The sequence below is a fragment of the Theropithecus gelada genome, chromosome 1 (assembly GCF_003255815.1).
Source record: "Theropithecus gelada isolate Dixy chromosome 1, Tgel_1.0, whole genome shotgun sequence".
Taxonomy (NCBI): domain Eukaryota; kingdom Metazoa; phylum Chordata; class Mammalia; order Primates; family Cercopithecidae; genus Theropithecus; species Theropithecus gelada.
The window spans coordinates 159,460,244-159,469,278 of NC_037668.1; the positions used below are offsets into that span (position 1 = coordinate 159,460,244).

The window sequence follows — 9,035 nt, forward strand, 5'->3', positions numbered from 1 at the left end:
GGACTGGGGGTGGGGGCAGAGGCCTGTGGAGAAGATCTTTAGAGGTGCACCAGTAGCAAAACATGACACAGCTGTGTTTTGAGATAAAATGTCATCTTACTGGTCAGGATGGACATTCCAAGAATATCACATAAATTCCATGTTTACTATGGGCTGGGCACTTTTATATTGTATGTTATATAATCCTTACTCATAGCTAATAAGGGCTCATAGCTAATAAGAGGAAGAACTGGAATTTGAAGCCAGGTCTGTGTGACTTCAGATGTCTGCTCTTTCACTGGCCTGTTGTTGCCTTCTTTCCAGGGAGAGCACCATCCCGTAAAAAAGTGAGATGGCAACGCACCTCATCCACTCTTTAAGGTAAGTATTTGCAGTTCTTAGGGATAGCAAGTGTGTGTGACCAAATTAGGAAGCATATTATGCTACTATCATATCACAATCTGATCAAAAAGTAAAATTCATCAATGTACCAGTCATACCTCTAACCAATCTCCAATTATTTTCTGTAGCACACTGCATAGACTTTCTCTCTCTCTCTGCCTCTCTCTCTCTCTCTCTCTCTCTCTCCCCCCCATTGAATAGTTATCCCAGACTGAAGTGCAGCGGCACAATGATAGCTCACTGTGTCTTCGAACTCCTGGGCTCAAGCAGTCCTCTAGCCTCAGCCTCCAGAGTAGCCAGGAATACAAGCACGTGCCACCATGCCCAGCTAGTTTTTATTTTTTGTAGAGATAGGGGTCTCACTATGTTGTCCAGGCTGGTCTTGAAATCCTGGTTTCAAGCAATCCTCCAGCCTCAGCCTCCCAAAGTGCTGAGATTACAGGTATGAGCCACCCTACTTGGCCCTTTTCTTCTTTTTTTAAACAGCTTTATTGAGATAACTTACATACCATAAAGTCCACCCATTTAAAGGGTACAACTCAATGGTTTTTAAGTATATTTAGAGAATTGTGCGTCATCACCATAATCTAATTTTAGAATATTTTCATCACTCCCCAAAGAAACTGTGTACTCATTAGCAGTCATTCCCCAATCACTACCTCCTGAGCCCCAGACAACCACTAATCTATTTTCTGTCTTTAGATTTGCCTATTCTGAAGATTTCCTATAAACGGTTTCATGCATTACGTGGTCTTTTTGTGACTGGCATCTTTGACTTAACATGATGTTTTTGAGGTTCATCCACATTGTGGCATATATCAATACTATATTTCTTTTTATTGCCTGCAAAGTCTCCTGTTAAAAAACCCTTCCTTTATCCATAAATGTGTTTTGAATTTGGGCTAACCTCTCCAGTGAGCCCAGCCTTGACCAGAGCCTGTTTCCTGGTGAACCAGCTTCCACATGTGACAAGGACAACAGCAGAACAGGACAGACCGACCTTCAGTTCCTTTCCTGGCCGCTGCCAGTAGAAATCCCAGAATTTCTTCGAAGGACAAGGTGTGGCTCTGTAGATGGCAGGCAGGGAATGACATCAGGATCTGTCGTGGCAGGGGCCAATGGCACCAGTTCCTCACTCTGGTTTGTTTTTGTTTTGTGTTGAGTTTAGATTTTTAGATTAAAGGTTTTTACTCAAAAGCTGCTTCTCCTCCGAAAACCATTTGAAACTTTATACAGCTGGCTGGCTCCAGAAGTTTCTGCAACCAGAAAGCTCGACTCTGCTGCCACCTGCCGTCTAAAGCCAGAAACAACTTTGGATAAGAGACCTTGTTCAGAACATGTTTGAATAAGGCATGAGTTGCAGTTCTGAAAAGGCTTTTTTCCCAACACTATGCTTATATATTTAGGTCTCTTCTTTATGTCTGTATTTCTCCATTTTCTGCCTGAAAGTTCTGATCCCTTGAAAACCCACCAAAAGAGTGTTCCACTAAAGCTTTGTCAATATGAAAAGACCCATACAAGCTTTTTTCCTTTCTTTAATCAGGCCTCAGGTGCTACAATTGTTCATTTCTTTGCTTCTTTCCCTCTCTTATGTCCTTCTTGCCTTTCATAGGCATTTGTTTAGTGTTTATTATGTAGCAGTTTTTGTGAGGGCTGTGAAGGTATAAAATGTGAAAGACTTGGGTCATTGCCTTCGAAGAAATTATACTGTGGGTGATGGTTCTGCCCCGATAGCCAGGATGGCCTGCTGAGCAGTGAATCCCCTGGAGTTATTTTCTATGAAAAAAAGGCATAAGTCTGCACATATTTTTTACTTTTTATTTTTAATCTTAAAATACTTTTTGGCGATCCTTCCATGCCACATAAATCTATTCCACTTTATATAGAATTTCACTGTATTTATGAATCATGGTGAATTAAACCTTTCCCCTATTAGTGGGCATTGAGATCATCATTGTTTTACTTTTACAAACAATGCATAAGGGAACTTCCTTGTACATATCTCTTGGAGGTACATTTCTGAGTATTTCTTTAGGAATACACACCTGGAGGTAAGTTTACTGAGGCAAAGGTACCTATGTTTTTCATTGAAATAGGTAGTGCTAAATCATTCTTTTCAAAAAGCTGCCCAATTTATGCTTCCACCATCAGATTCAGATTTCCCATTTACACACAATAAGATGGACACTTTATGTTTTCAGGCTTTAGTTTCGGCCAATCTGATGAGTAAAAATTGGTATTTCATTGTTTTAATTTGTCTTTCCCTGATTATTTAATAAGATTAAGAATATATTTTCATATGTTTATTGGTTATTTGTATTTTCAATTACTTGTTGATATCTTTTGCTCACTTTTTGTATATTGGTGTGTCTTTTTTTCTTATTGACTCATAGGTGCTCTCTATATATTCTGGATTTTAATTGATTGTTAAGTTTGCTGCAGAATAGGCACTGTATCTACAATTTCTTGTTCTCACAGCAACCATGGAAGGTAGGTTTTGTCATCCCTGTAGCAGAATTGTCCTATCTGAGCCTAAATGTCCACTGGGCATGTGGGGCATGTGATCACCCCTGTCCCCAACATATATTTGTATGATCTGAGGGACATGAGACTTTTGTGTGTGCACATATGCCTGTGCATGTGTGTGGGTGTGAGTGTAAGAAAGGAGAAAGTTCCAGTACAGGTGCATTGGAGGCAGTGGGAAGAAGAGAGGGAGGGAAGGGAGAATGGAAGAAGAGAAGGCAGAATGGAATGGTGTGGTGCCTAGTCTCCCAGCCCAGCCTTGGTTTGGTAGAGGAAGCTGTGGGGGCATCAGGGGCAGGCAATGGTGTTTCAGGGCCCAGGTGACAAAGCACAGTGCAAAGCGAGAGGAGAGTTTCTGTTTCTCCTAGAATACAGCAGAACCACTTGACAGGCCTGCTGAGCAGCAGCAGTGAAGCGTCAGGAAGGTGCGTCCTCCTGGCAGGCATGGCAGCGGTGACAGTAGCCAGGGGTCCTTTCCAAATAGCTTGTCGAGAGAACATGGGCATCTGTGAGAGACCTCCTCTAGGCACCTGGAAATAACAGAGGAGATTCTGCGGTTATGCAGCCAGGAATCAAGTGGTCAGCATATTCTTGTGCTGGCCTCACTGTTACCCATGGGCATGGATGGCCCTGGAACATTTAGTTTACATGTGTGGGGGGACACTGAAGCCCAGAGAGTTTAGGTAACTTGCCCAAAGTCTGCTAGCAAATAAGTATTGAAGAAGCCAAATGTCCTACATCTTTGTAACTTTATTTTTAATGAAAAAGTAAACTTTAATGTCGAAAATGCAAACTGTCACCTTTCAAATACGACTCCCAAGAGGGATCATCATGCAAAATCAGAAGAAATGATTCCTTGAATATTTTTATGAAGCTGGGCCTGAAAAGTATAGAGCATTGACAGATTCTGTTAAAATCAACTCCCCACAACAGGACATGTAAAGTCCCAGGAGGCCCATTAGGGGAAAGTGTCACAGTTCCAGATTTTTTATGGCTGTACTGTAGAAGAGGCCTTCCCCACCCACTCTACCAGTCAAACTGGGACTCCCGCCTCTGCAGGTCACAGGGACTCAAGTTCAACTAGACTTTCCCCCAGATTCATTCAGATCCAGATGTTATCAAGACCCAAAGGTTACCTGCCCCAGGCTTCATTCAGAAATCTCACACATCATTCATTCAACCTGTCAACCAACCATCACCGAGTTTCAGTTTGGGATCTCAGGCACAGTCCTAGGCTTGAGAAGGATAAATAGATAAAACCTACTGGTTCTGCCTCAGGAATTTTACAGTTCAGTGAGGGAGGCAACAGGTAAATGGATATTTACAGCACAGCAGTAAGTGCTGTGAAGAGGGGAGCCCAGGACCATGAGATCCTAGAGGAAGGTCAAGTAATGAAAACTGGGGAGAGGTCATTTAAAAAACAACTTTTTTTTTTTTTTGAAATGGAGTTTCACTCTTGTTGCCCAGACTGGGGTGCAATGGCACAATCTCAGCTTACTGCAACCTCCAACTCCAGAGTTCAAACGATTCTCCTGCCTCAACCTCTGAATAGCTGGGATTACAGGCGCGCGCCACCATGCCTGGCTAATTTTTGTATTTTTAATAGATACGAGGTTTCGCCATGTTGATCAGGTTGGTCTCAAACTCCTGACCTCAGGTGATCTGCCTACCTCGGCCTCCCAAAGTGATGGAATTACAGGCATGAGCCACTGTGGTCAGCCAAAAAATTGTTAAATTGTGTATATTTGACATTTATAGCACAATGTTATGGGATACATATAAATAGTAATATGGTTATATTTATGAAGCAGATTAATGTTTCTATCATCTCAAATAGCTACTTTTTTGTGGCAAGGGCAGCTAAAATCTGCTTATGTAACACAAATTCCCAATATGATACAATTTTTATTTTTATTTTTTTGAGATGGAGTCTCGCTCTGTCGCTCAGGCTGGAGTGCAGTGACGTGATCTCGGCTCACCGCAAGCTCTGCCTCCCGGGTTCACGCCATTCTCCTGCCTCAGCCTCCTGAGTCGCTGGGACTACAGGCGCCTGCCACCATGCCCGGCTAATTTTTTGTATTTTTAGTAGAGACGGGGTTTCACTGTGTTAGCCAGGATGGTCTCAATCTCCTGCCCGCATCGGCCTCCCAAAGTGCTGGGATTACAGACATAATTTATTTAACTTTAGTCTTCATGTTGGACCTTAGATGTTGAGACTTTTCATGTTTTGTATCCTTTGACCTACAGTGCCTCATTTCCTCTCCCCACCACCCAATCATGGTAACCACTCTTTCATTCTCTATCTCTGTGTATTTGAGCTCTTTTAAAAATGCCATACATAAGCGAGGTCATGCAAAGTTTTCCTTTCTGTGTCTGGGTTATTTCACTTAGCCTAATGTCCTCCAAGTCCACCCATGTTGTGGCAAATGACAGGGTCTCCTTTTCTTTTTTTAAGACTGCATAATATTCCATTGTATGGGGGGAGCTTCAAAAGGTTCATGGAAAAATGGAATTAAAAGATAAAAATGGAAAGTATAAAGTATGTCTCAACATAATCTCCATCAAGTTCAAGATGCTTTTGAAAGCAATGATACCAGCCATTTAGTCCATCTCTGAAGAACTGAGGGTCTTGGGAATTTAAACACATCTGTGCAGTCCTTTTTACATTATTAGCTGAAGAAAAATGGGTGTACCTTATAGGGTTTTTTTAAGATTAGGAAATCAAAAAATGTCAGAAGAATACAAATCAGGACTGTAAGGTGGATGCCTAATGATTTCCCAGTGAAACTCTAAAAAGATTGTCCTTGTTTGATGAGAGAAATGAGCAGGGGCATTGCCATGGTGGAGGAGGACTCTCTGGTGAAGCTTTCCCAGGGATTTTTCTGCTAAAGCTTTGGCTAACTTTCTCAAAACATTCTCATAATAAGCAGATGTTATTGTTCTTTGGCCCTCCAGAATGCCAACAAGCAAAATGCCTTGAGCATCCCACAAAACTGTCGTCATGACTTTTTCTTTTGACCAATCTACTTTTGCTTTGAATCGACCATTTCCACCTCTTGGTGGCCATTACTTTGGGCTTTGTCTTCAAGATCATACCTGTAAAGCCATGTTTCATCTCCCATTACAATTGTTTTGCTTTAGGAGCTTGATGTCACTTCTTTAAAATTTGTATTGAAAGCTCTGCTCTTGCCTGCAGCTGATCTGGGTGCAACGGTTTTGGCACCCATTGAGTGGAAAGTTTACTCAACTTGAATTTTTCAGTCAGATTTACGTAAGTGGAACCAGTTGAGATGTCTCTGGTGTTGGTTATTGTTTCTGCTGTTAGTCATCAATCCTTTTCAATTAGGGCATGGACAAGATTAGTTTTTTCCTTGAAAACTGATGTGGATGGTCTGCCACTATGGGCTTCATCTTCAACATTGCCTCATCTGTTTTTAAAACAAGTTATCCATTTGTAAACTGCTGATTTCTTTGGGGATTGTTTCCATAAACTTTTTGTAAAGAATCAGTGACTTGATCATTCTTTCACATAAGCTTCACCATACCTTTGATGCTTCTTCTTGCTTCAATTTTAGCAGAATTCATGTTGCTCTGACAGGGACTCTTTTCAAACTGATGTGTTATCCTTAGTGTCTCTAACTAGATCCTGTCCAGACATGTTACAAACAAGTTAGTACTAGTTTATTTTGTTGCAAACAATTTTGAAATCCATATATAGTTTTTGGGGTTTTTTTTGTTCTGTTTTGTTTTTGAGATGGAGTCTCGCTCTGTCACCTAGGCTGGAGTGCAGTGGTGTGATCTCGGCTCACTGTAAGCTCCGCCTCCCAGGTTCACGCCATTCTCCTGCGTCAGCCTCCTGCGTAGCTGGGACTACAGGTGCCCGCCACCACACCCGGCTAATTTTTTAATATTAATATTTTTTAATATTAACGGGGTTTCACTGTGTTAGCCAGGATGGTCTTGATCTCCTGACCTCATGATCCGCCCACGTTGGCTCCCCAAGTGCTGGGATTACAAGCGTGAGCCACTGTGCCCAGCCACATAGTTGTTTTTTGTTTTTTTTTTTATAATACAGACTTTCCATGAATTTTTTGAAAATACCTTGTATATACACCACAAAACCCATTTTCTTTATCCATCCTAAATGTCAATAGGCACTTAGTTTGTTTCCTTTCTTGGCCATTGTGAATAACATTACAATGAACAGGGGAGTGCAGACATCTTTATAAGGTGATGATTTCATCTCCTTTGGGCATATACTCAGGAGAGGGATTGCTGCATCATATGGTAGTTCCATTTTTAATTTCTTTTGGAGCCTCCATACTGTTTCCTATAATGGCTATACCAATTTACATTCCTACCAACAGTGTACTACGGACCTGAAACCATAAAACTCCTAGAAGAGAACATAGGGGAAAAACTTCTCCACATCTGCCTCGACAATGGTTGTTTTTTGAAACGGAGTCTTGCTCTGTCACCCAGGCTGGAGTACAGTGGCGCATCTCGGTTCACTGCAACTTCTGCCTCCCGGGTTCAAGCAATTCTCCTGCCTCAGCCTCCCGAGTAGCTGGGACTACAGGTGTGTGCCACCACGCCCAGCTAATTTTTATATTTTTAGTAGAGATGGGGTTTCACCATGTTGGCCAGGCTGGTCTCAAATTCCTGACCTCAAATGATCCACCCGCCTTGGCCTCCCAAAGTGCTAAGATTACAGGTGTGAGCCACTGCACCCGGCCTGATTTTTTTCTTTTCTTTTAATATCACATCAGAAGCTCAGGCTACAAAAACAAAAATAAATAAATGGGACTACATCAAACTAAAAAATTCTGCACAGCAGAGGAAACAATCGACAAACTTAAAAAGCAACCGATGGACTAGGAAAATATAATTGCAAACCACATATCTGATAAGGAGTTAATATCCAAAATATATAAGGAATTCTTACAACTCAATAGCAGAAGAAAAAATAACCCAATTTTAAAAATGGGTGAAGGACTTTTCTGCCTCCACTGCCACCAGGGCGCCCGCAAAAAAGCTTGCCGTGAAAGGGGACAAAAAATGAAGCAGGTTCTGAAGTTCACTCTTGATCACATCCACCCCATAGAAGATGGAATCATGGATGCTGCCATGCTGCCAGTTTTGAGCAGTTTTTGCAAGAGAGGATCAAAGTGAATGGAAAAGCTGTGACTCTTGGTGGAGGGGTGGTGACCATTGAAGGAGCAAGAGCAAGCTCACTGTGACACCGGAAGTGACTTTTTTCCAGAAGGTATTTGAAATATCTCACAAAAAATATTTGAAGAACAATAATCTATGTGATTGGTTGCGCACAGTTGCTAACAGTAAAGAGAGTTATGAATTACGTTATTTCCAAATTAACCAGGACAAAGAAGAGGAGAAAGATGAGGATTAAATTTTATTTATCTGGAATATTTTGTGTCAATTCTTGAATAAAACTTGGGAACCAAAAAAAAAAAAAAAATAGGCAAAGGATCTGAGCAGACGTTTCTCCAAAGAAGACACAAAAATGGCCAACAGTTATATGAAAATGTGCTCACCATCGCTAATCATCAGGGAAGTGCAAGTTAAAATCACTATGAGGTGAGATGCCACTTCACACCTGTAAGGATGGCTATTATACAAGTGCAAGTACTACTTGTACTTGGTGAGGGCATGGGGAGAGGTTTTTATGAATGTTTTCTTTGAAGAGGTGCCCCATAGAATATAACTTAAATGACAAGTGAGAATTTGTCACAAGGAGGAGGAACAGCAGTGTGTCTCAGAAATGTGAGAAGCTCAGCAGTACCAGCTGTGTGATGGTTGGAGCTGCAGGAGATGAAATTTGAAGGGTGGGCAGGATTAGATCAGTCAGGGCCTTTGTGCCCTCTCTTTGAGCCTGGGTTCCCCCCAAGAGCAGAGCCTGAGACAAGAGCTTGCATTCAGGTAGTTTATCTTGGGACATTCCCAAGGAACTGGAGTGAAAAACTGGGCAGGTGAAACAGGAAGGAGGAAAAACCATTCCAAGGACATGCTAGTAAGCTGGTCGTCATTATAAGCCACTGGGCCTTGATTCCACAGGGATCGGAATTGTCTTTCTTAGACATCAAACAGGAAGCATTGATCTACCAGCTCCT

General features: G+C 41.7%; 1 pseudogene; it reads left to right on the forward strand.

The window, feature by feature from the left end:
* Nucleotides 1-331: 331 nt before the first annotated feature.
* Nucleotides 332-8,314, forward strand: LOC112631236 (annotated as a pseudogene).
* The last annotated feature ends 721 nt before the right edge of the window (nucleotides 8,315-9,035 follow it).